Below are 27806 nucleotides of genomic sequence, written 5' to 3'. Positions count from 1 at the left end.
ATACCCAACCAGGTCGACCTCCTCGCGGTTCCCCCTGGAAACTATCATTGTTAATTCCTGATGAATTCATCATGATGGGCTAACTGGCCTGTTTTCATTCTCATCGATCACCCTTCACTGGTGCCCCGCCAGCGTATCCCGTTAGCTCAGGCGGGGTTACCATACCATTTTCACCCATCAAAAAAAAAACACAGTCACCTTCAAGAATGGTTACGCACGAGTACCATGGATCTCACAGTGTACTCTGTGACTACCATAGTGCTGCCCATGTCTATAGGCAATGGTTATCACTTTGTTTGCCATTCATTTATTTATACTTTTGCACACATTAAAATATGTCTACAGGGCAGACTTAATGCCTGATAGCATTCTCTACCAATCAACCGTTACGATAAACAGAGAGAGTAAATGGCGGTGCATAGATTAAAAAAAAAATTGTAAACTGAATAAATATTTTGAGAGATAACAACAATTTAAGTTGAATGAACATGCAAACGTATAGAATAATATACTTACAAGAAATACACATACATAAATCACATACAATACATATATGAATACATAGTACATATTAAATTAATAAATATATAAAACATAACTAATTAATACTTAAGTATTAAGTACTTTATATTATTCTCAATTTCGTGTATAATATAATATATGTCATATATGTGTAAGTATATTTGTTATATATAAATAAAATAACATATATAAACGAATAAATATATATATATAAATATTTATTCGTTTATATATGTAATTTTAGTATGTATGTATATCAATAATTACTAGTACCGCATTCGAGTATTCTGACACGATTCGAGTATGGTTGACTGAGAGAGAATGCTTTCAGCATTAAGTCCGCCATGTACATATATATGTACTCAAGAATGAACAAAAAAATAAATATAATAGTACAGATTAAGTTAAATATCATAAAAACAAGTTTACTATGTTACATCTGAAGTCGCTATTATTCTCTCAGAACTAATTCTACTTGTACTAAAGTGTGTATTTGTAACGTTTGTTTTGGGAGTTATGTGTAATTATCAGGTGATCAGGTTCAATGCCAGCGCAAGTCTGGTTACTTTTGGCACCGTCCGGTACATTAATGTAGGTAAACAGGCCGGCAGTTTGTACACTTTTTTATTTTGACTCATCTTGAATTTCGATTTTAAATATTCTCAGTTTGTGCTGTAGTACCATTTTAGATTTTGATGTACAAAAAACAAAACGTAGTAATTTGAATTTGGTGTCAAACACAATCATTATCATACCAGCCGTGGATTGTCCACTGTTGAACATAGGCCCTTAAAAGGGGAGTTTTGCCAGTAGTTGTCACGCTTAGCAGGCGGAATGGCAACCGCAGTTAGGAGAGGGGATTGTTAGTAATGCGGACTACCAGTCCCATTGCTAGTAATATACCCTATCAGGTCGACCTCCCCGCAGTCCCCCCCTGGAAATCGTCGTGCTGAATTGTTGGTGTATTTATCACGATGGTCTAACTGACCTGCTTTTTCATTCTCACCTGTCATCCCTTATTGGTACCCCGCCAGCGTATACGGATAGCGCAGGTGGAGTTACCATTTCATTATCATCCATTGAAAACAACCGCAGTTAGGATTTGATGATGTTCTAAGAGGAACGCTGCTGCCTATTCCTCGACCATTAAGTTCCATTAGTGGCCTCTTACATCACTCATAGGAAGAGGTGGCCAATCCGTCTGCCAAACGTGGCAACTACTGGCGAAACCCCCCAGAAGGAAGGCCTATGTTCCGCAGTGGACGATTAACAACTGATATGATGATGACGAGGAGATTAATTAATGCAACTGTATAAGAAATTAGCTGCTTTCTTACGCTTTGTTTGCGTGAAGTAGTGTCATCTCCTCTAAGAATTTTTTGTAGGTATAACATTCCTCATTGATATACCGTCGCAATGTAAATAATGTCTGCGTAATTCACGAACAAGAGTAGACACTACCCTTATATTGACAAAACTAGAATATGAATCTATGTAACCATCTAGAGAGATCAACACAATTAAATAATATTTTGTTGTAATTACAACTATTTATAATACATGTCTGTTGAAAACATCAATATCCATAATTGTTGGTGACCGACCGATGTAAACTCCTTTACACGTTTTTATATACTTTTTTTTATAGATTTACTTTTAGAATGTTAAATTCTTATCTCTTGTCTCGTTCTCTTACTAACTATACAATATTTTCTTTGTTAAAATCCATGTCTTCATCATTTATTAACTTTTTACAGTCCAGCGCTCTGTAATAATAAGCATAATATAATTAAAATTGGAACACCAATAGTTATTTTGGTCTAAAATTAAAACTACTGAACAGATTTTGATAAAATTTAAGATAAGAATTTTTTTTAAATCGGTTAAGAACTGACCGAGTTATTAGCTAACAAACATACAGTAAAATACAACTATTTTACATGCCGGTTGAAAATTGAATTATTTTATATACTTAGTGTAAAATTTTCAAATTCAATTGGTTTCACAGTTTTAAACCGCTATTAATTTTGAAAGGAATCGTAAAACAGTTTGATTCGAGTTTTATTTTTATCTTTGATATAAAAATAAACTAGTTTTAAGCGTTAATGTTAAATTGTTGCTATATCTATTAATTAATATAAATTGTATCAGATGCGATCCGGTTGATCTTTATAAGGAAAAATCAACGTGCCTTAAATTACATGTAATTTTATCTGGTTTTATATTTCCGCCATTAAAACAACATTCATGTAAAAATTATTCAATTTGTTAATAAAAATAGTCAACTAATTAGGTAAATGATTAATTTATGTATGCTGATGTCCATTATTAGGACCATTTATTTTTGTTTTTTTTTTTAAGAAAAATGTCTCTGTAATAAATATATGTGACTAGTCATTGCATGTTAATATCTGGTTAAAAGACAGTCTATATCCTTCACCATTCATTATGGCGCCAAAAGGTAAAGAACAATTTTACGTATAAATTTATATTATTAGAAAGGGATATTTGTATAAATAAATAATAATTTTGATTCGAATAAAGAAATATCTATTTAATCAAGAGTTTACGCTGCCAAGCATACTAATGAAGTGACCACGCTTTCTTCAGGCGATTTCACTTCAGTTTCGCTTTGACTTTTTTTTTGCGATAATATTTCGCTCGGCTCAAGCGTTGAAACAAACAGCCAAATAATAAATATGTTCAGTGTCATATCGATTAATGTCCACAAGTAATACATACTTTTACTGTTTATAAAAAATGCTTTCACCAATCGAGTTCAGTTTTGAATCGACTTCAAAAATGTACCAAGTTCTTTGTATCTCTGTTACTCTCATAACTCTGTCAGTTGTCAAACCTATTTGGAATATATTTTTCCATCTGAAAGGAAATACTTTCAGATTAATCCGATAGATGGAACTTTTTCTTTTTTATATCCGTTGAAAATTGCCCTCTTTGGTTTCGTAACAAACTTATAAGATGAAATTTTGAACCTCGCTGTTAAATTTTTGGAGTATAAATAGTATATAACAATATTCCATATGCATCAAACCAAAGGGGGACTTTGTACAAAAATTGTCTGCTTGGAAACCTCTGTCCAATTCGTGTTCCTGTCGTGAACCATTTGTGTTTGCATGGCTCAGTCTGGAGGTGTATTGCGATGAATTTACAGGGTATAGAGCTATAACACCTTAGTCCTCAGGAGTGACAACGCATGAGGAGTATCATAAGCGACTCAGTATACACTGTTATTCTCTCAGTACTTTTCATGTCTGTAGGCGACGGTTACCACTCTCCATCAGGTAGGCCGTAAGTTTATTCACCATTCTAAGACGCATTAAAGAAAAAACATGAATCTTCGTTAGATGAACGAGAAAGTAAAAATTCTAATTAAATTAATAAATATCAAAATATTAATGTGACCATGCATTGCATGTACGTGACACCCATAGAGTTGCAGGCATCCATAGGCTATTGTAACCGTTTACCATCAAACAGGCTATATACTTGATCGCCACCTTCGTGGTATAAGGAAAAAAAACCGAATGCGTATTTGTATCGCTTTAATATTCATGTCATTGCATAATTATCGCCAAAGTTCACATCAATCAAAGGAATAAAAAACAGTTAACACTACGAATAGAGAGTAGGCCGTGAGAGTCATGTGTTGACTGTATGTCAACAGAACCTGTCTAAACTCACTGCCCGAATGATTAGTATTTACACGTTAAAAAATGTTAATTAATTCAACGCAAGGCTTATCTGTCGGAATCGGAACGACGCTAAATTCATTGACAAGGAAGATTATCATCGACTAGCGTTGTTTGAAATGACTTTAAAAATGGTTGACTTTTTTTTATTCAACTTTGAATGGCAAACAAGCTGACGGTCCACCTGATGGAAATAACATAACAGAGTATACTGTTTCGTCCACGATACCTCTCATGCGTTGCCATTCCTGAGGACTCGGGTGCTATTCCTCTGTACCCAGTAAATTCACACCATATCCCACCCTTCAAACCGAAACACAGCCATGCAAACACAACTGCTTCACTGTTGAAACCCGAATGGGACAGAGGTACCCAAGCAATCGACTTTTGTACAAAGTCTCCCTCTGGACAATGAAGTATAAATAAATAAAATAGTAACTAAACGATATCTAATCAATAGATATTTAAGAAAAAATATATGAGATCGTAATAAGAAAAATAGTGCCAAAATATTTTACTATAACACACTGGCCAGTTGGTTGGCTTAGGGTTTTATTTCTACTACTCTTGCTTTTGTATATTGTGTTTTTTAAGTCTCATGTTACAACATACTGGGAATGTGTGAGTATTTCTGTCCCACTCGTGCGGCTCACTTGTTGGTAAGTGACCACCGCCGCCCATGATCACCCGCAACAGTAACATGTTTCTGACATATAGAAGCTGTGTTTATATTTTGATTTTGGTTTGACGGGTAACTATGGTGGCTATATTACAGGGTACGGAGACATAATAACTCAGTCCTTAAGAATAGCAACGTATCAGAAACGCCATAAGCATCACAGTGAAATTATGTGTATGTCTAAAGATTTACCTCTTTTCCATCAGAATTGCTGGTAATGTGGTCTAATTACATTGCTGACAACATACCCTATTGGGTCGACCTCCACACGGTTCCTAGTGGCTGGCGATTCATGATGAATTCGCCATGATGGGCCAACTGGCATGCTTTCATCCTCACCTATTTATTTATTTAAATTTTATTAATCAATAAAATATGGTACAAAAGGCGGACTTAATGCTATAGGCATTCTCTACCAGTCAACATTTAGGATGTGCAGAGATACTTAATGGTGGTTTAAAAAAAAACCTACCATCCCTTAATCTGGCACCCTGTCAGTGTATATGCAAAGTGCAGGATAAGTTACTATTTAATTTTCATTCATTAACCCTTCTTTGCATAATTTTTTTAATGGTGAAATAAATCAAGGTGATATAATTCATGTTCAAAGTTAAAAGAAAAATGGTTAAAAAAATAAATTTGACAGCTATGGTTTTTTTCTGCAATGGACATTAAAAAGGTATCCAGACACGATCAATTTAAAGTAAAATTGTTCTTTTATATAATTTTCGGGCATTCAATGTTATGATGGAAATTTCTACCATTATGCAAAGAAGGGTTAGAAATACCTTTCCCATCAAGTGGTTCATTTTTTTATAAAATTGGAAACGATTAACAATCTTATCATTTCCAATTATATAAAAAAAAATGAACGTCTCCCAAGGACCGGCACTACGAAACCGGTACGTTTAATTCCTATTAGATTTCCCCACTGACACGAATCACTTTCGTGACAAAGTCGCATAACTTCGAGAAATTCGTCTAACAGTAACTATTATCGGTCATACGTAGTAAATCTTAATGGAATTGTATTTCGTAGTAACAGCTGTGGTGTGATTGTTAGCGTGATCTTAAACAGAGCGTTTTTAGCTTACCCGCTATTATAAAATAGGAGTATAAAATACTGAAACCCTATCTGTATACCATGAAGAAAGTATCATATATTTTAATCCAGTATACGGCCTACATTTCAGTAAAATTCGTTGAGCTGTTTATATATAAATGGTTAATAAATATCTAAACATCTATCTATACACTCAACATTATGTATCTAATACATTCAACATTATCATGTCGGCCGTTAACTGACCACTGCTGAACATAGGCCTACCCCATTGATCGCCATAAGAAATTGTCTCCAGCTATCTACATTCACTAACTTTACAATTGGATGCCAATAATGTTTCTTTCTTTCTTTACTGAGGAACACTCACTTTTATAATATTAGTAGAATAAGAAATAGTAGAGTCAGAGATTTAATCGTAATTTTAAAATAAACTTCACTTTTTTATACCACAAAGATTATTAAGTATATTACCACAATTAAGTATATAACCCGCCTGAAACACTAGACTGTAACAGCTAGACTAACTAACAATACTTGTAACTTATGGGAGGATTGAAATTCTTTGTTGCTTCACTATCAGTGTTTCTTCGAGGAGTATACACAGTTTCACTGTGAGAATACAAAATATTATAGCATTTTTTAAAGTAGTTGCAAACCCGCTTCAGCTTATACCGTTCCCGCTGTCAGTCGCTCCACAGCGACCTCTCCTAACCGGGGCTATAGGCCACTCGTGTCACATAATTCGTCACGCAGATAAGCTCGCGCGTGCTATAGATCAATACATTTTTTATTGGTTCATTGGTGTTCATTTGATACCTAACCTAAGGCAAAAGCTTCGACGAAATAAGATACTTTATCTTTTTTTTTTTTCAATTAGTAACCATAATGCCTAAAGCAAAAGTTGCAACGACATACAATACTTCACTTTTTTTTTTTAATTAGTGACCAGTTACTTATAACATTGAATGATTAGTTTGTATTTTAATAAATGATGCTCTATTCTGGTGGTATTAGTGCTTAATGACATACATAGTTTCGTATTGCCGAAGAGTAGTAAATCTTACGGTAACTTTTCTATTATGTACGATTTTCTTTTCATCATCTTCATCATCACATCAGTCCTTATCTCGTCACTGATGAACAAAGACTTTCATCTATTAGAGGGTTTTGCCAGTGGCTGCCCCATTTGACAGGCGGGTTGGCAACCGCAGTTTGGCTTTGGTGATGTTTACAGAGGACCGCTGCTGTCCGTCCCTCGACCATTAAGTTGCCTTAGTTGCCTTTTACGACACTCATGCGAAAAAAAGGTTTGGCCCATTCTGTGCTGAGATCACATGCCGCTATTTATTCATTAAAGGGGCATATTACACTGTGAATATAAATTAACAAATGACAATTTGTGCAAAAAAACTCTCAATTAAGAAAAATAATTAAATTGTACATATTTTATTAATATTTTATGCATTTTTTTTAAAAAATTATTTGGTGTTTGTAATAGACCCATATTTGAAAATCACTTTTTCACATCTGTACTACAAAATAATATCGAAATCATCATCATCTTCCTACCCTTATCCCAACCATTTGGGGTCGGCGTAATATGATTTTATCCATATTACAAAAAGATTTGGTTTTTAGTTTTACAATCGGCCACCTGCCTGACGTCAACCCTCTTTGGGAATACAAAATAATATCGAAAGTTTTTTTTTATACCACTGGGTTGGCAAACAAGCATATGACCCACCTGATGGTAAGCGGTTACCTTATCCTATGGACGCCTGTTACACCAGGGGTACTAAACGCGCGTTGCTGACCCAGAACAAACATCTTTACACCATTTTTGAAGAACTCCATGCTATTGTCTCTTGCGAAAACCAACAAAATTTATACTTAATCTTGTGTTTACAAACTTCATCATCATTATACGTGGAGAGATTTCAAACTCATTTTACGTTGTAAGAAATGATTTCGAACTAGCCACTAGGCTAATCTATGTACTCATATGGTGTATTAAGGCCCTTACTGGTACGTCACTGGCTTACATTGCAAATGCGTGCGACTCTACTTTTTGTCGTCAGCTGAGATGTCGCGTAATTGGTCCCACGGATTTGGGGCATCACGTTTGTGGGCTGCTTACCGGACTTACTATTGTCCAGGTCTACACAACTGTAGGTCGCATTTTTGTTTATTTATTTAATATATTGTATATGCAAACGTTTGTAACGATAGATGGTTGGATGTTTGTCAGTCTTTCATGTAAAAAGTACTGAGCGGATTTAGATGAAATTTGTTACATACGTAGGATATATCCTAACTTGGCACATAGGTTACTCTATGTACTAATTCATACGCGATAAAGTTAATTAATAATAAATATCATTTTATATTTACACCTTCTTTTTATTTTTGTAAGTAATGTGGAGACGCAAACGAGATCTTTATCGTTAATACGAGAAAATATTTGGTAATTTTTATTTTCTTGACAGTAGAAAGCTCATAAGGCTTTTAGGGAAAGAAAAAATAATTCGAAAGTACAAGACAATTGATATATCAATAACATTTTTAACTCCATTAGTCAAATATTGCGTAAAACAACGTCTATTCGAATTGAATTCAATTTGATCTTTATTAGATAACATGGAAGTCGTCTTGCTCTTTACACAGTGTTACGAGTTTATTGAACCATTTCGTAATTAGCAGAATTATCCCCTGATCGAGTCGTTTGCGGGCCTTAGCTTGACTATAACTGGATTAGACCATTACCGCAAATTGTCGCCATCAGGCAGACATCGCCGTTTAATTATATTAGTCCTTTCTCGAAGAAGCCGCAAGCGCGGCGCATCAAAGTAGGTACTCTGTAGGTATTCTCTTAACGGCTTCTTTAGAAATAAAATGTTAACTACTTGCTAGTTTAGGATTACTTCTATGTAGCTTATTACGAATATTTTAACCTCTTTGTTCATAAAAAAGTAAAATCTCTCGTAAATCTGTTTTAGTTATTGAAGTGTTTTGTCTTTTTCTTTTGCCCTAAATTATTAATTTAAAAAAATGTGACAAAAAACTTCAATAGTTGAAATAGGTTTGCACTCGTAGGTTATTTTAGCTTTCATGAATAAGGGGGTAAATTTATAACAGCTTTGAGTACAAAATTTGAGTTATAGTTGCTTCATGCAAGATATAATTAGTTTTTTTTTCAGCATAGTTTTGCAATCAAATGGGAACCAATTTGAAGTCACGTCGAATTGAATCGAAATAAATCAATGAATTGACTTCAAACGAAACCGACGTTGACGTCGTGTAAAGTTTAAATAGACCAATTTTTTTATTTAGGAGTTTCCTCATGTGGGCGCAACTAATTCATGTATATATTCTTCAAGCAGCTTTATTCCAGCCGTTTTAGAACCCCTAGACATCGTGAGACGGGGAAAGGGATTGTTAGTAATGCAAACATTATACTATATCAGGTCTACGTTCACGCGGTTCCCCTTGGAAACCATCGTGGTTTATTCTTGTGGAATTAATCATGTGAATTCTTGAGGTCTAACGCTAACTTACCTGCTTTCGATCTCTCCTATCTTCTCTCACTGGCTCTAATGTCCTCGGAGAAGAGAATTGCACTATTGAATTGTACATTTTTTTTAATGGATGATAATGGTATGGTAACCCCGCCTGTGCTATCGGTATACACTATCGGGGCACCAGTGAGAGATAATTGGTGAAGATGAAAAGGCAGGTCAGTTAGCCCATCGTGACGAATTTAATGATAAATTTGTCACGATGGATTCCAGAGGGAACCGCGTGGAGGTCGACCTGGTAGGATGTATTGATAGCAACGGGGACTAATCTCCCCATTACTAACAATCCCTTCCCCCCAAGAATTGTACATTCAACTAAACTTGTAAACAAACTTAAGGTGGTCGTGCTGAATTTGTAAATGTTTGTTACACAACATTTACAATTGAAATTAGAATGACGTTCTGTGTGTGGTACGGTCTCCTATTTATATAATTTAGGTCATGTTTACTTACATTTTAAATTCGGGGATGCCTGACCGATTTTAAGTCAATCGGAATCCTTATAGGCGTGGATTACAGCTTTGTCGCGAACAGCACAACGCGACCAGCGTGCTGGTTCTGTAAATGACATTGAGTGTGACCTCTGACTATCCCTTTTCTATTGGTATCTGTTATTTATTAATTTATATTAAATAATAGTGAATGTAATGAACACACACTGTTTTATTTAATTATATATTATATTTTTTGCTAAAGAATTTAGCTGTAAAACTACCTGTTTTGACTACAACTAAATATCAGTGTTTTGCTCTTTCCAGGGAAAACAATAAACGAAAAAAATTATGTTACTTTTTTATGTATGTCTATTTACGTCTGTTATGTGTGCTGTAAGTAATGCAAATAAATTATTTATATATTTTACTGTGATTCGCAGATAAAGCACCATACCTGCAATATTTGGAACACTTGAAGGTCATTACACCATGCTCGATACCGTCGATCCGCATACCCAAACAGTCTATTGTTTTCTAAATGAGGTTTCAACATGGAAAATGCATGTATAACGGAAAATTAAGTTATTGTCTATGAACGTTGAAAGTGGTCAAATTGATACTGGCGGCACAGATAACGTATTTGATGAATAACAAAGCTATATTATTGTCAATTACTGAGAAGTAAGTGTTTATTATTGGTGTACCTGTAAAGTCGGGTACAATGGTTAATTTTAATATAACGGAAACTGGAGTGTTATAAACAGTTCTATTTCGGGTTTACTCAGTACAATGGACCTCACAGAATAGCAAGTGGTGCATCATGAGTTGCCATTTTTTTAAGATACAATGATAAACAAGTTGACGAATCACCTTCACGGATGGAAAATAGTTACTGTCACCTATAGACATGAGCAGCACCATGGACAATAATGCATGAGGTGTACCATGGTTGAAATACACTATTGAATGAATGAATGAATTTATTGCTAAAAATGTGGTATAATAAGGTGATATGGTAATATTACATTACTTGGTTTCACACATTTTGTTATTACATATATATTACTTATACATGTATATTAAATTACGCAGAAGGGTATATTTTATTACCTATCTCTCTAATTTGCTTTGATGTTTACTATGTGTGATTTACCTTGATCTATTCAGTATAATTATGTACTATTATTTATTTATATTATACATGTATGTTTATGTAATTTAGTTTTATTTTTATATAAATGATATTTAAAATAATATACATTTTATTTGGTTACTTCTTTTGTATTTACTGTGTTTGACTTGCGCCATCTACCTATCTCTCTGTATTCATTCTCGGGATTCTTAGTAATGAGGATTAATACTCCATTGCTAGCAAGCCCTCTCAGGTGAACCTCCAGGTTCCTCTTGGAAACCACCATGATTAATACTTGTTGCATTCATCACGATGGGTTTTGCCTGCTTTCATGCTCACCTATCATCCCTCACTGGTGCTTCGCCAGCGCATACCGTTAGCGCAGGCGAGGTTACCATTTCATTATCATCATCATCTTCCTACCCTTATTCCAATCATTTGGGGTCGGCGTAATAAGATCCATAATATAAAAAGATTTAGTTTTTAATTTCATTATCATCCATTAAAAAAAAGTACAGCTGCTTAGTGACAAGAATATAAGTGGGACAAAGGTGCCCAAGCAAACAATTTTTATACAAAATTTCCCTTCGGATATTTTTCTGAAGATTTAGAATTTAGCACTTACGTATTCAACCTTATTCCCTCTGAATGATACATTGTGGATCTTCATAATTAACAGTGATAGTTAACAGTTAACCCAAACATTTTAACTGGTCCGTTTCATTCTGAGTTAGGTTAAATTTACTTATAATTTCTTTGCGTTGATCGATATGATTTCAACGTTTTTTTCAAAATTAGCTTTACCTAATGTTGTCAGTTTTCTAATTTTATTTTTCTTTTTTTCCAGTTGTGGCTCTTATGATATAATTTGAAAGAAGAAATATTCAGAACGGTGAGTAAAAGTTATTTAAGTTATTTCATTTAATATCGAGTGCCACCAGTAAATGCCAATGGCGGGCGTTTAGAATTTACCACCTCGTAAATTTCTTTTTTTTTTTAATAAATAATTTTGTAATGGTAACCCCGCCGTCGATATCGGTATACGTTGGCATGTTACTTGTGAATAACGTTAGGTGATGACGGAGTAGGTTTGTAACTTTATCGTGGTGATTTCATGCAGAATTAACCACGATGGTTTCCAGAGAGGACCGCGTAGAAGTTGACCTACCAGCGTATATTGCTGACAATGGGGCCTCTAGTTCCCATTCATAAAAAAAAAATATTTTCCCCATTCAAAATAATTGAGAACCTCCTTTTTCGCTTAAAAAACAACTGCAGATACTAATGACCTGGCCATCACTATTGTGTACCGTTGGGAATTCTGTCCGTATGTCTGCGTTGTCTCGCATAATGTCACTTCGACCACGTATTATAGTATCGAGACATTCCCTCACAATCGGCGAGATGTCACGTACATAACGCATAACATCCTAGATTACTGTTTAGGTAGCCCCGGTTAAGGCATGAGCGGTAAGCGATTATTTTAAGCGACTTCTAAAAGGGCATACTCAATTCGCTCTGTATCTTACCTTTACCAGCGGGAGACTTTGTACAAAAATCGATTGCTTGGATACGTCTGTCCCATTCGTGTTTCAGTGTGTGTTTGCATGGCTGTGTTTCGGTTTGAAGGGTGGGATATGGCGTGAATTTACAGGGTACAGAGGAGTAACACCTGAGTCCTCAGGAATGGCAACGCATGGGGGGTATCATGGGCGAAAGAGTATACTCTGTTATGTCCATGGTACTGCTCATGTCTATAGGCGACGGTTACCACTTTCTATCAGGTGGGCCGTCAGCTTGTTTGCCATTCTGAGTTGTATAAAAAAAATCTTGTCAGCGTGTAATTACATGATATTTTATTTATTATATTTTTAAATGTGCATAGCTGAATATAGGCCTTCCTCTTTCAGGAGTTTTGCCAGTATTTGCCACGCTTGGCAGGCGATTGGACTAGTAGGTTTTGGTGATGGTTTATGGAATAATATGAAATGTCTGCATTCATTATATCTTAGTAGTTTTAAACACATGTCAGTTGTGAGCCTGTTGGTCTTTACTATAGGTTTTGAACTTTTTTAGATACCAGCTTTTCACAGTAGAATACCGTATTAATTCAATCTTATTTTATCCTAAACACCACATGTGTAAATCTAAGTTGTTTCTGAAGAAACATAAATGAATACTCGTATATTATTATTAATATATAGTTTTAAAAATGTTTTTTTTTTTTAGTTAACGAACTAGTACGTTAGCGTTTTACCTAGTTAATTATCCGGCATGGAGCTAAAAAAAAACAACAGATTTTTAACTACTATAGTTTTCATAATTTGAAATTATGCCCGTAGCCACCTTTTATCATCGCATTGTTCGTCATCGACAGGGAATTCATCCTCATACGCATAATCCAAAATGGTATTTACAGTTTACGTCCGCTCCCGCTATTAGGTTATAACTTAAGTACCCGGTGGCATACTGTAGCGGGCAAACGCGTGCGCCGACCCAAATACTCACTCCTAACGGTGCGTGCCCAGTGTGTATATACCTTTATAGCGCAGATTTGTTCAATATTTTTAGTTAGTGCTTATTTTTAAGCTACTTTAAAAATAATTGTTATTTTTGTGTGTGCATTTTTTCTGGACGTATTTTCTTTAATTCTTTTTGTTTTTGATAGTGTTTATACCCCTATATAAATTGAGCCACGATTGAAGTCTCTTTGTGGTACTAGATTTTATATTTTTAGTAAATGTTACTGTGTATAACATAGTACAATTAAAATGTGTGTGTATATATATATATATATATATATATATTCCCATATCAATCGAATGCCCATATTTATTTCGGTCGAATTTTTTTATAGCGCCTCAACCATTAAAAATGTTTTTTTACCCCGGTCAGTAAACATAACCCGATCACGCGGACAAAGTTGATCATATTTATGGTAACTTATTTTCAAATACTATTAACAAAATATTATTTATGTGCTTATAAAGTGGAATTATTTTTTAATCCAACAAGTCCTTAATTGACTTATAACACTTGTCCAAAAGCCATTTGTACAGTGTGTTTTTAAATGGTCTCAGTGTTTTTGTATTTATAATATTTTCGGGTATTCTTTATTCTTTATTGTACACAAAACATACTGTTAATCACAATTCATTATAAACATAATGTACAAAGGCGAGCTTATCTCTAATAAGAGATTTCTTCCAGCAAAACCTTTTCATGTTAGTTGTGTTATTTTAAAAATAAAAATGTTATATATATATATATATATATATATATATATATATATATATATATATATATTTTTAAAAATTCTTATACATATATTATAACAATTATATAGTTATTATATAGATAATAACCATGCCTACTTTTTGCCCTTTAGATGGAAACAAAAACTTTTCACTGCACAGATATATCGTCATAGTCGTAGAATAGTGACGGATCTGACAAAGATTACGTATATGGTAAAGGATCCGTCAGTATTCTACGACTATGACGATATAAGATTAGCTACACCGTTGATTTGACTTTGTCTGCGTGACTTAAACAATATCAAATTTCATGGAAGATCATGGGGCCCCTGTTAATTGCTGTCAATGATCATGTGTTGATAGTTGCATGCATATTAATGATAGCGGGATTAAATTAAATCATTCTAATTAATTAACAAGCTAAGGAAATTTAATGGTTGAGGGATGAGCAGCAGCCATCTTTAAACGTCACCAAAACAAAAGTGCTGTTGCCAAGCGTGATAACTACTTGCGAAACCTCCAATGAGAAGTATCAGGGGCTGTCTATGGGGCTGTCTGACCTAAACACGAAACCTCCCCCTGGGAGGTTTTGCCAGTAGTTGCCACGCTTGGTAGGCGGTTTGCCAACCGCAGTTAGACTTTGGAGATGTTTTAAGAAGAACGCTGCTGCCCATCCTTCGCCCTCCTTAGTCGCCTCCTACGACACTTACGGGAAAGGAAAAGGACCTGACATATTACAGGTTAAATTGAGCTGCACTGTAAATTGATACTAAAAACATAGTTAAAACAGTTCAGATTGTATTCACATGTGCTAAACATAATAAGTTTGTATTAAGTCCCCAGAAGTGTTGTGAGTTACATAATGAGAGATAATGTACTGTCTAAAATAAAATATGGCGGCGATAAACTATTAAAAACTTGCGAAACTTAACAGTCGATATTTGTACGTGTGTATGTTGTGTTATTTGTTATTTGTGTGTGCATATCTTGTTGCGTACTACTTTATTTATTTATTTATTCTTTATTGACCACATTACAAAAAAAATGTCCGGTACAAAAGTACTTTCGTATACAAATTTGTTAATAATATGAGATTTTGTTCTACAAAAAAAAAGAGACTTCGTTTGTGAAAAAACTAAGTATTTTGATATTTGAAAACTAAACTGCTGAATCTATTACGACAAAATAATATTTTCTTTATTTATACTTTATTGTACACAAAAATTCCATTGTTATAATATATTTTGAATAGAGACGTACAACAGGCGAGCTTTACTCTAAAATAATTCACTTACAGCAGTGTGCGTACAATAAGAAGAGGTAACAGTGTGGTTCTTTTTACAAAGAAATAATAAATATGCTTATGTAAATACAAACTTACTAATATACTTACAAATCATTTTGGGAAAAAATAATTTATCAAATCGGTTTTTAAACGACGGAGTTCTGAGGCAACGAAAAAAATACAACCGGATTGAGAACGCCCTCCTTTTTTGATGTCGGTTAAAAACAAATCAACGTGCCCATCGAATGAAATGTAATGCTAAACAATTAGCTAGATTCATTTAACGTAAAAAAAATCGGTCAACAATGAACAATTACCGCGTAATGACCGCAAACTTAATTAACGCTTCCCATAGTAAAATCATAGCAGAGAAGTATGACAGTGAACCCCGCAACGGTAAATTAATAACCGTGGTGATTCGTTAATGCGAACGACACAACTGTGTTGTGGTGACTATTGGGACAGCCCTATGATTAAATGTTTCTGTGTGGGCTCATGGCTTCTTTTATCTACTTAAATTTTTATTAATAACTAGCTGTATTCCGCAGCGTCGCCCGCGCGAATCAGTCTTTAAGTGCTAAGTTCACCGTGTGGTCCCGGTATAGAATAGGCTACTCCTATTATATATTTTAGAAAATTCTAATAACCCGTGCGAAGCCGGGCCGGTTCACAAGTTATTGTTTTTTTTATTCGACTTAGAATGGCAAACAAGCTGACGGCCCACCTGATGGAAAGTGGTAACCGTCACCTATAGACATGAGCAGTATCATGGACATAACAGAGTATACTGTTTCGCCCATGATACACCCCATGCGTTGCCATTCCTGAGGACTCAGGTGTTATTCGTCTGCACCCAGTAAATTCACGCCATATCCCACCCTTCAAACCATGCAAATACAACTGCTTCACGGTAGAAACACGAATGGGACAGAGACGACTTGTACATAGTCTCCCTTTGATAAATATATTATTTAATATTTCACTTCTATTCCATATATTGTGTCGTTTATCGTCTCATACCCATAAGGTTGCCTTAAAACGGTTATTTTAGCAATATGGACGATTCTTTATTTATTTATTTTTATTTTATTTATTATTTTATTTCGATTCTCTGTTCAGTTTTGATGAGAATTTTGCTAGTATATTGTGTTGTGGAGTACTATGAAATATTCTTTGGTTCCTATTTGAATAATAAACGGATATGGTAAAAAAATTACCAGGTGGCTTTTTTTATGGATGATAATGCAATGGTAGAGCCCTATATATACTCTGGCGAGGCACCTGTGAGGGAAGATAGGTGAGAATGAAAAGGCAGGTCAGTTAATCTACTGTGATGAATACACCTGGATTCCATACGGGGGTTTCCAGTGGCGACTACGTGGAGGTTGACCTGACCAGATATAAGATATATGTACAAGATATATATAAGACCTGAAGGCTAATGAGACTAGTCCGCGTTACTAACAACCCCCCCCCCCCCCACACACAACACACACACACAGTCACGGAATATATTTTTGAGTGTCACTCTATTTTGAAAAATAAATTGGAAAGATTTAGTATTATCAGAGATCATAAAATTTTGCTTGGCCTATTCAAGATCTTGTCGTTCTAATACTAAAAATGTTACTTATTTGTATGTCTGTTACTCGAAAGCGAATTAAAAACTAAACAGATTTGAATAAAATACACACTGGTAAATATATTATTTTTTGGATTAACACGAAAGTCCAATAATTATATTTTATGAAAATTAATGCGGGCAAAGCCACGGGTTATAACTTATAATTTATTAGTTGGTTACAGCATTTACAACGTAACCAACCTCAGTGCCTGCATTTATAAATAATTCAATTAACACTTACATACATTTGTGCATGAATAATGAAAACAGTCACCAAACGGGTTGAGAAAGTAAAAGCTGTATATGACAAAATCTCAAGCCACGATTACGTACAAATTAAAAAATATATACACTAATTAGGGCTGTCAACTTACAAAACAAGCATTACAATGCATAGATGTGAATACCCATAACTACTAAAGTTTATTTATTTATTTATTACATCCACTGGGTGAGCCTTACAGTCTTCCAATACGCTCACCCAGGAAAGCATGAGTACAATAACATATAAAAAGGAATATTAAACAAAAAATAATATAAAAAGATTTAACTGAAACAAAAAACGTCTGAACACAAATACTCTGTTGTCACTCGACGAAATTCCAGCAAGTTGGAGGCAAATACATCCAATTGCGGATACTGGCTCAAAATATCATTGAGTAGTTTCAATGCAAGATAACTTTGTATATATAAAGTCCCGTGTGGTCCTCGCATCCCCATCTTTTACCGTGGGTATCCTAAGAGACAACTAAGTTAGGGCGAATGATGGGCAGCAACGTCCCTCCTAAAACATCTGCAAAACTGCGGTTGCCAATCCGCTTGGCAAGCGTGGCAACTATTGGCAAAATCCTCCTTATGGGGAAGGTTTATGTTCAGCAGTGGACAGTCAAGGGCTGATTTGATGATATATAAAATTTAATTATAATAGTAAAATTTCATTGATAATTAAAATAAAAGATGACAGAAATTTGTGGAAGAAGACATACCGTGCCGACCCCAAATATATGGGAAAAGGCAAGGCAATTATTATGAAATTGTAACACATAAAAATAGATTTAGAGGTATAGATTTTGTGATGAGTAAAACCCTCTTTTTTATTTATTAACACTATATGAGAATACAACTTCAAAATGTAATACTTTATTGCGCATAACATAGATTTTATTTTAAAAATTATATTACAAATACGAATTAAAATTTTGTGTATACTTTTAAATTTTATGCATATCGTCATTTGTCAACCCTATCATTGTTAGATAAAGAGTGAAATGTCCGGAACCAGGCTTGATAAGAAACTAACTTGAATATTTACTTTTTGCATGCAAATTTTGTAATAGATTTTTTTTCAAAAGATACATGAATTCTCACATACACACAGATAAGCATGTGTTTATTTTTGTTTTAAAGGTTCTGTATTTCGAATAAAAATGTCATACAATAATCGTTTGAGATTTTACATTTTTGCATGTAAAAATAATTAATTCACTCTTGCGCCACCTACCCAATTCTATCTTTTCTTTTTTAATCAAATGTTGTCTGTGAAATATTGCCTTGTTGATATAGATCGCGTTTTGTACCTTTATGTATATATTTTAATATCTATTTTATGCTACTGTATTTCACTCTAAATTTCTAATGGTGATTGTATATTTTAATGTTTTTGGTATAATAGAGTGAAATAAATATTTTTTTCGAACGAAAAACAATACTTCATAAGGTAATGTATCTCATAAGTGAGTCACTATTCATAAGTAATGTATATATGTATATGTCGAATATTCGCTGCAAATCCTTTCTTTACAAGCGCAATTTGTCATACATGCAATAGACAGACATTTTTAAAATTTATCTTTATGTTATAAAATAGCGTGTCGTTAATATTTATGTCAATGTGCATGGGTTGCATGACTATTGTATATTTGTATGGTCTAAACCATGAGCTGTCGCGAGGCTTTATTCAATTTATTTTTTAATGTGTAGTTTCAATGCTATAAAATCTCTTACCTCTTAAAATGTTTATCAAACTTTGATAACGGTCTGTTTCGACATTTATTTATCCGACTTCAAATCTATGTAACTGACGTGTTCTTTTCTCTTTTACATTCTCGCTTTTTTTTTTGCAAAATATTAATCACTTATTCAATTACGGGAACAGTTACAAAGTTTTTTATTTTGTACACAGGCAATACACATCATTTATAAAATAGTTTTCATATTTCTTTTATTTGGCTTCAGCTGAACTTTTGGGATTTTTTCTTTCTCCCTGCCTTGTACTCTAGTCTCTCCTAGTTCCAAATAAGCCATTCCCAGAAGATTCATGCGCATATTTATCAATGAATCACACTTGCACAGGTGTTCCATGGATTCCGATTCTTCACTGCATGATAGAAAGTTTTTAATGGAGGGAGCAATGTTTTCTTTTGACTATACTTATAACGGATTCTACAATAAAACTGTATCAACACAATAACTTACTTAATTACTTTTTGATCAGTGTATTGAGTCTCTTATCCGAAAAATGTGTATTTGTGATCCGCACGAATGCTAAAGTTAAATGAGTTAAGAGGTCGCCTGAAAATCAGCGCTATATAGGTACATCTCGCTGGAGATGTACATATATAGCAAAATTTGGCAACGCATAGGGGATATCATGGGCGAAATAGTATACTCTGTTATGCCCATGGTACTGCTCATGTCTATAGGCGACGGTTACTACTTTCCATCAGGTGTTGTTTGTCATTCTAAGTTGCATAAAAAAAGCTGTTATTGCCAGCAAAAGGATTTTTTTTTATTTTCGTTTGTTTTTACCTGTGATTATTGTTGTTGGTAATAAATAATCTATCTATCTATCTAATAACACTATCAGGTACATTTTAGAACAATAGCGTCTACTTGATTTACTCTAATATACGCGGATTGGCGTTGCGTTGCTAAGATTTGCTAAAAGTTAAAGTTTTATAGTTGCTAAGATCACATCGCTTACCGCCAATCTTTTGTAACTTGCACCACACCATAAATGAAGGAACGCGTGACGGGCGTTCGTACGACCTTGCGGGGACAGCGTGCATTTAAAATATTACATACATACATGTACGAGCGCGCATACATGGCGGTTACATGCCGTTATACAAAACTATGGGACTTTTATAACCGCAAGTCCACGGTTCGATTCCCGAACAAATTGTTAATTTGATTTTTTTTCCGTGTTTGGTTATGAAGCCACTATTTTGATATTTTGCTTTTTATGTGACCTTATAATATGGCTTATGACATACATTCCGTTATACAAAGCTATGGGAATTTGATAACCAATGGAGTCTGATGGATAGATTAGTAGCTTCCCAAACAAAGATCATCGGAAGGTTTCTTGATATTGATTTATAAAAATATCATAATAAAAAAAAGGAAAGAAGAAACATTTTCTTAATACAATTTACAGCAGAGATTCAGAAAAAGTTTAGAAATTTTCACCTGCTGATTTTCATTACTATACAACCCGCCATAACTAAAGTTTCATCCCATCCATCTGGACGAGTGGCGGCGGTCTTCCACCGTGCGTTTTTCAAGGCACTTTCTTCCAATCACTACCACTCTTTGGAATCAATTTCCAGCAGCAGTATTTCCGAACCGATACGATAACATAACCTTCAAGAAAAGAACATATTCCTTTTTAAAAGGCCAGCAGCACACCTGCAATGCCATTGGTGTTGTGGGTGATCATGGGCGGCGGTAGTCACTTACCATCAGGTGAGCCGCATGCTCGTTTGCCCCCTGTGTTGTTAAAAAATTACATTTACATAAAAATCTCTTTTTCTTATTTTATAGTTTCCTTTTGTCGGTGCAACTAATTCATGTTTCCTTTATTTGTCCCATCTAGTTATTTCTAGGTCTTCCCCTTCTTCTTTTGCTCACTGTATTTCCTTCTAGTCACATAAAAATACAAATTATAAATGTCCCTTTTTAGCTTAAAATCTGATGAAATCGCTCAAGGTCGGTTGAATTTTACTTATATAAATAATACATATAATAAAACTGTAGAGGTCAAATGTCTGTACATAGAAAAAAAAACGCTAAAAACCGAGTCAGTTTTGCATGGTAGTACCTTACATCCCCGTTCAACATTTTAGATACTTTTAATCACGAAAAATTAAAGAGTTCCCGTGGGATAGTAAAAAAAACTAGTAACGTATACAGCTTAGTAAACAACCTACTTAAGTAAAGCCATTTTGACCTAAAGCATAAAGTGAGAACGACACGTCATTTGTTAATTTCGGTCCAGTATTCCCAGACATAATAAATAGTTAGGTACATACGTCGGTAACTACTAAACAGTAATAACAAATACCACGCGGACGAAGTAGGGGACATCAGCTAGTACAAAATATTTCTCGACTCCTATATTTCCTTGATAGGTAGTGAACAATTTCTAGAATATCAATTGAAACAGCTAGTTAGTTGGGTTCTTGTAATAATATAAATACTCGTTAAGTGTAGAATGTACAATAAATACGGGATCGCGATACTTAGTACGAACAATGTACGGCGGGCCGTATTTGGGTCGCACTTCCTCAATACTTGTACCACTCGGCCCTAATTGAGCTGTGAAATATGCAACAACTTGGATACTTACTTATTTGACCGACTTAACAGAGTTTATAACGAAGTGTGGCGACGTCGCAGTTATCTGTTAATTTTCAAAAAACAGTTGTTGAATTTACAATGTTTCTAATTTAATTATTTAAAAAATATTAGTCAACTAAATAAAAGATTAATCATGCAATAATATTCTTTTATTAAATTGCCGCTGAAAATTTGGATTTCGATGGCAAAAATCATCATCATCATCATCTCAGCCATTATCTGTTCATTGCTAACATAGGTCTCTCCCATAGACTGAAATAAAGAATAGTTCTGAGCCACCTGCATCCACATTCCTGTAATGCATTTGAGCTCGTCACTCCATCTAGTAGGGGGTTGTTCTACACTGCGTGTTTGCTTGTACGGGGTCGCCAGTCAAGAACCTTTCTTCCCCATCAGTTGTCGGTTCTTCGAGCTATATGACTAGCATATTGCCACTTCAGCTTGCTTATCCAGCGATGGTAAAAATGTATTAGAAAAATTTGGAAGGAAAATATAAAGTAGTTGCAATAATTTTTATTATAAATTTATATGCAACGTATTCAACTGCCTTTTGTTGCTTTATATATATATATATATATATATATATATATATATATATATATATATATATATATATATATATATATATATATATCAATCTGTATTTATGTTACTGTATTTCACTTAAATTATTGAATTGTCATTGTATATTTTTGTTTCTGGTGCAATAAAGAGTTAAATAAATAAAATATTCTACGGCCAACGTTTAACGTTTTAAGTTCGTTAACCGAGCACTTTTAAATAATTTTATTTATTTATATATTTATACTTTATTTTACATAAAATTGCATTGTTATAATTTAAATACAAATGTACAACAGGCAAACTTAAGTCTGAAAGAGTTCTCTGCCAGCGAACCTTGAGTGGAAAGGAGCATTAATTGCAGCTAATAATCTGTGAGAAACATTGAAAATGTATTTATTTTATTTCGCACAAGTTCCACTCGCATCTGATCGTTTTTTTTTTTACTTTAATTTTGTTTACAGAAATGTAGGCGAAAACGATGACTTAAAAAAGCGCACAATAGAATTTCACTATCGTTTCTCTAAAAGTGATTTAATTGCTTCTCTAAATGGGCAATAAAAATTATAGAAATTGACGTGTCAAAACTATCTGTAATTGCTGATTTTAATGTTACTTTACGAGGCCCGAAGTTGTGACGTTCAAATTATAACGCTAAAAGTGTTTTAATAAATATTTTTTTTTATCTATATCCATTTACGTAATATGTAATAAACATACCTGGACTTTTTTATGGGTGAAGATGGAATGGGGCACCCGCCTATGTTAATTATATACATTGTCGGGGCACCAGTGAAAAATGACATAATGAGCATAGCCTTTGAGCATAAGTTATGCAAAAATTACTGGACAGATTTTGATATAAAAAAAGATTTGTGTTATTCTTTAATGGGTTATTATGGAATGGTAACGTCACGTACGCTGTCGGTATATACTGGGGGAGCACCATGAGAGATGTTTGTTTGTATTTGTTTCGCCGATTTTCTTATTTTTGTTCTTGACATATGCTTGTGCAGAAATGCGGGATGATAGGTGAGGATACAAGCGAGTCAGTATGCCCATCGTAGTCAATTTCACAAGAATTAACCAAGTTTTCCAGAGGGAACCGTGCAGAAATTGACAAGATAATAAAGTAATATACCCTATATTGCTAGCAATGAAGCTATTAGACCTCCATTACTAACAATCCCTTCCTGCTTATAAGATTGGTGTGGTGATAACTTAGGTTTTACATCAACACACAGAATAATTTATACTACAGTAAAATACTTAATTCCTAAGGGAAAATACAAAAACTACTCTACCATACGAACGGCGTCGCGAGCGCAGCTTGTTAAGTGAGGCGATAAAAACACGAAACTTGTCACTAAATGGATTAATGACACTAAAGTCCAGCATGTGACAGCAATGTACCGCAGGCTAACGTTTATTACACGGTAGCCGGTCTTGATTTGTGTGTGGCAACCGCTTTTACGTGAGTCTTTTGATACATTACTGTAGAGCTGCGGTGTTAATGAAAACGGAGAGCGTTTTTGTAAAGATTTTGATTAGAAAACAAAGATTATGGATTTAAGTTACATTAGAACAATTATCTCTGATGCAATTGGTTGAAAACATGACAGTTGTTACTAAACGGATTAATGACTCGTAAAGTCCAGTATGTAACTATATCGATTTTCATTTGCGTGTATCAGTCGGTTAAAACAAACGCAAAAATGCCAGTATAAAAGATAAAATGACTAACAATTACAAAAAATATACTATTTTAAAATAATTGTATTATTGTACAATTTGTTACAGAAGGTACGTGACATTTTTAGTAGAAATATTTTCATATCGTTGTGTTAAAATTTTTACCAATAATTTGTAACTCATCACATATGTTAGGTTTCAAAAATCTATTTCCTTTCTTTTTTCTATATATAAAAACAGTTATATATGAATATAACTATGTAAATCTATGTTGTAATAACTGGAGATTATAATAAATATGATTGAATTTCCTGGCATAAAAATGGGCCACCCCTTCCCTTCCCGTGGATGTCGTAATAGGCGATTAAGTCGAGGGACAAGAAGCAGCGTCCATCTTTAAAACATCACTAAAGCCTAACTGTGGTTGCCAGCCCACCTGCTAAGCATGGCAACTATTGGCAAAACTCGCTTTATAGAGAAGGCTTATATTTAATAGCAGACAGTTAAGGGCTGATATAATATTGTAAATATTATAATTGAATTCTGAAAATGAAATATGTGAAACCCGCTCGAGTTCGAACCACAGCCTTACAAAAGTTATGGGTGATACATAGCTGTAACAGCAATGCGATTGTATTTTCTTAGGTATCTAGGCTACTCTAACACAGTAATCTATTAAGAGTTTAACGGAAACTTAAAGCCTAGATTCGTGTAGACAACGTTAATGTATTTATTTCCACAATAAATTACAATTTGAGTTGCCTTTAAATAGGAGTATTGAAACTAAATATATTATATTATTTTAACGAACGTTTCTTGTAAGCGGTATTACCCATTCTTTAGGTTAAAATGCGGGTAATATTGAATAGGTTGGAAATTCAATTTTTGTTTGTGTTAATTCGTATTATATTTTTTTTTCTAAATTGTTTAGAATGTCATTGTGTTCAATCGACTTTAAAAAAGAGGTTTTCAATTCAGATGTATTTTTTTTTTGTTGTTACTTTATAATCAGTACTAAACCGATATGAATAATTCTTTTTATCTGAAATGCTGTTCTAATAGATTGATCCCATAGAAATTTTTTCGAAGTCGGTTAACTAGTTTAGTTTTGAAATCGAAATAAATAGTTTTGCCACAATTGAATTTCTCCCACAATTTTCTCCCACGAACATTCAGGTTATGGAATGAGCTCCTTGCCGAGGTTTTCCCAAAAGACTACAGCATGGTGTTCTTCAAAAGGGGGGTAAAGAGTTTTCAGCGAGAGGGTCAGCAACGCGCGCGTAATACCTCTGGTATTGCAGGCATTCATAGGATACGGTAACCCGCCAACCGTACAACACGCCACAAACTAAAGTTTCATCCCAATCATCTGGACGAGTGGCGGTCTTCCACCGTGCGTTTTTCAAGGCACTTTCTTCCACGCACAACCATTCTTTGGAATCAACTTCCAGCAGCAGTATTTCCGAACTGATACGACAACATAACCTTCAAGAAAAGAGTATATTCCCTTTTAAAAGGCCGGCAGCACAACCGCAATGCCGCTGGTGTTGTGAGTGATCATGGGCGGCGATAGTCACTTACCATCAGGTGAGCCGCATGCTCGTTTGCCTCCTGTGTTGTAAAAAAAAAAACCACTTACCATCAGGTGGACCGTATGCTTGATTGCTATCTCAGTGGTATAAAAAAATTTAAGTAGGTTTCTTTTTCATAGAACGCAATCTTTATTAGTAGTTATTTAGTTAGCCCTCATATTTTTCTAAGAAGTGAAGCTGGAATGATTCACCAGCCTATGCTAATGTAATATAATGACGGGATATTATCAGACAATGAAATCAGGTTAGTTGGTTCATGGCATGTTTACTTGGAATTAAAAAAAATTAACAAAAAATGGAATTAAAAAAATTTACAAAAATAAATTAATTTGTAGTCTTTTTTTTTATATACAACTTAAAATGGCAAACAAGCTAACGGTCCACCTGATGGAAAGTGGTAACCGTCGTCTATAGACATGAGCAGTACCATGGACATAACAGAGTATACTGTTTCGCCCATGATACCCCCCATGCGTTGCCATTCCTGAGGACTCAGGTGTTATTCCTCTGTACCTAATAAATTCACGCCATATCCCACCCTTCAAACCGAAACACAGCTATGCAAACACCACTGCTTCACGGTTGAAACACGAATGGGACAGAGGTACCCAAGCAATCGACTTTTGTACAAAGTCTCCCTCTGGAGTTCGAGTCTCGTGGAGTTCGACCGGATATGGTAGGTATATTACTATCAATAAGGCTTTTTTTTCATTTAAGAGTTTCCTCTTGTCGGTGCAACTAATTCATACATCTTCTTCCAGCCAGTTCTATCCCAGGCCATATCTTTGACCTCCCTATAGGGAGGTCAAGGATATGGCCTGTCACTAGGTATCATGTCGTATACGACATGATACCTAGTGTTTCTTTTATCTGTCCCATGTAGTTATTCCTCGGTCTTCCCTTTTCTCTTTTGTCTTCTATTTTTCCTTCTACTGTATTGTTTAAAAAATTGTTGTGTCGTATTAGATGGCACTGTATATTTTAAAATTTGGTCATTGACTTTTTTTTTTACTTTTTTTAAACAAATTTTTGCTTGTCAATATTGCTTAGGCGTTTTGTTTATTTGTTTATAAAAACTTCGTACGTGAAATAAACCTTTTTTTAACCGACTTTAAAAAAGTAGACTCTCAGCTCGCATAATTGTTTTTATGTTCACGTTACCTAATACTTTTGCTACTTTTGGACTAATTGCTCTAATTTAAATTTAAATTTATTTACTTTGAATGTAAATTAGTTTGAAAAAAGTAATTGCCCAGATTATTGCAAATTCTTCTCAGCATGTAACATTTCAAATCCAGAGGAATTAAGAACGAATGAGGATTTAAAAGAGTATTTAAATAAAGATAATATATTTTATCGATAAAATATAATGTGCGAGCGTTAACCTCACAGCTGCTCATGATTAAGAGTCCCGAATTGGTCTCAATACTAGTCGAGGTTTCTCGATCTAATTACACGTAAGTTAAACCGGTAGTTATTACATTAAAATATAATGTGTACTTATGAAAGCTTTGACAGTTATTTTGTTTTGCAGTTAAAAATAGCAAGGCATAAGCCTTGATTAGAATTTTTAAATTGTCTTTCTGTCTTTCTTTCATATCTACGTAGCTTTCTATAAAAAAATCAAATCTTTCCGCTTTATAATATTAATGTAGATAGATGATTCTAAATTTGAATCAACCGATTCGCAATACTGAAGTCCTAGAAAGTATCAGCCACTTTATCCAAGTCTTGAATGGTACTGACTAATATCCCGTTCACTTATTTACAATAGAGATTAATACCAAGTTTCTTTATCTACTGACATTCTCTGATCCCTATATTTCCCTGTCTTACCGGTACGCAATTCATCTAATGTTACAAATGGGTTTTTGGTCTGTAAATTTATACCAATCAATAAACTGTAGTTTCAAATGTCGATAATAAATAATGTAAAATTATTAATATTACTAGGAATTTAACGTTATTGGTATTTAAATAGGTACTGGTTATTTACAATATGTTTGGTACTGTTTGGTTTACCATGAAAGTTGATG

At 34.2% G+C, this 27806-nt stretch overlaps 1 protein-coding gene across 1 annotated transcript in view; it reads left to right on the top strand.

Annotated features, from left to right (window-relative positions):
• LOC113520348 (LIM domain only protein 7) overlaps positions 1–27806 on the top strand; it is a 244680-nt gene that overhangs the window by 30078 nt on the left and 186796 nt on the right. The window contains exon 2 of the mRNA XM_031914582.2: positions 11966–12010. The gene's annotated coding sequence lies outside the window, so the exon portion shown is untranslated. The remainder of the gene's footprint in view (positions 1–11965; positions 12011–27806) is intronic.

The sequence above is a fragment of the Galleria mellonella genome, unplaced genomic scaffold, assembly GCF_026898425.1.
Source record: "Galleria mellonella isolate WM207_F2 unplaced genomic scaffold, CSIRO_AGI_GalMel_v1 utg40, whole genome shotgun sequence".
Taxonomy (NCBI): domain Eukaryota; kingdom Metazoa; phylum Arthropoda; class Insecta; order Lepidoptera; family Pyralidae; genus Galleria; species Galleria mellonella.
The sequence above is the reverse complement of the archived record's forward strand: the minus strand, read 5'-3'. Positions and strand labels throughout refer to the sequence as shown.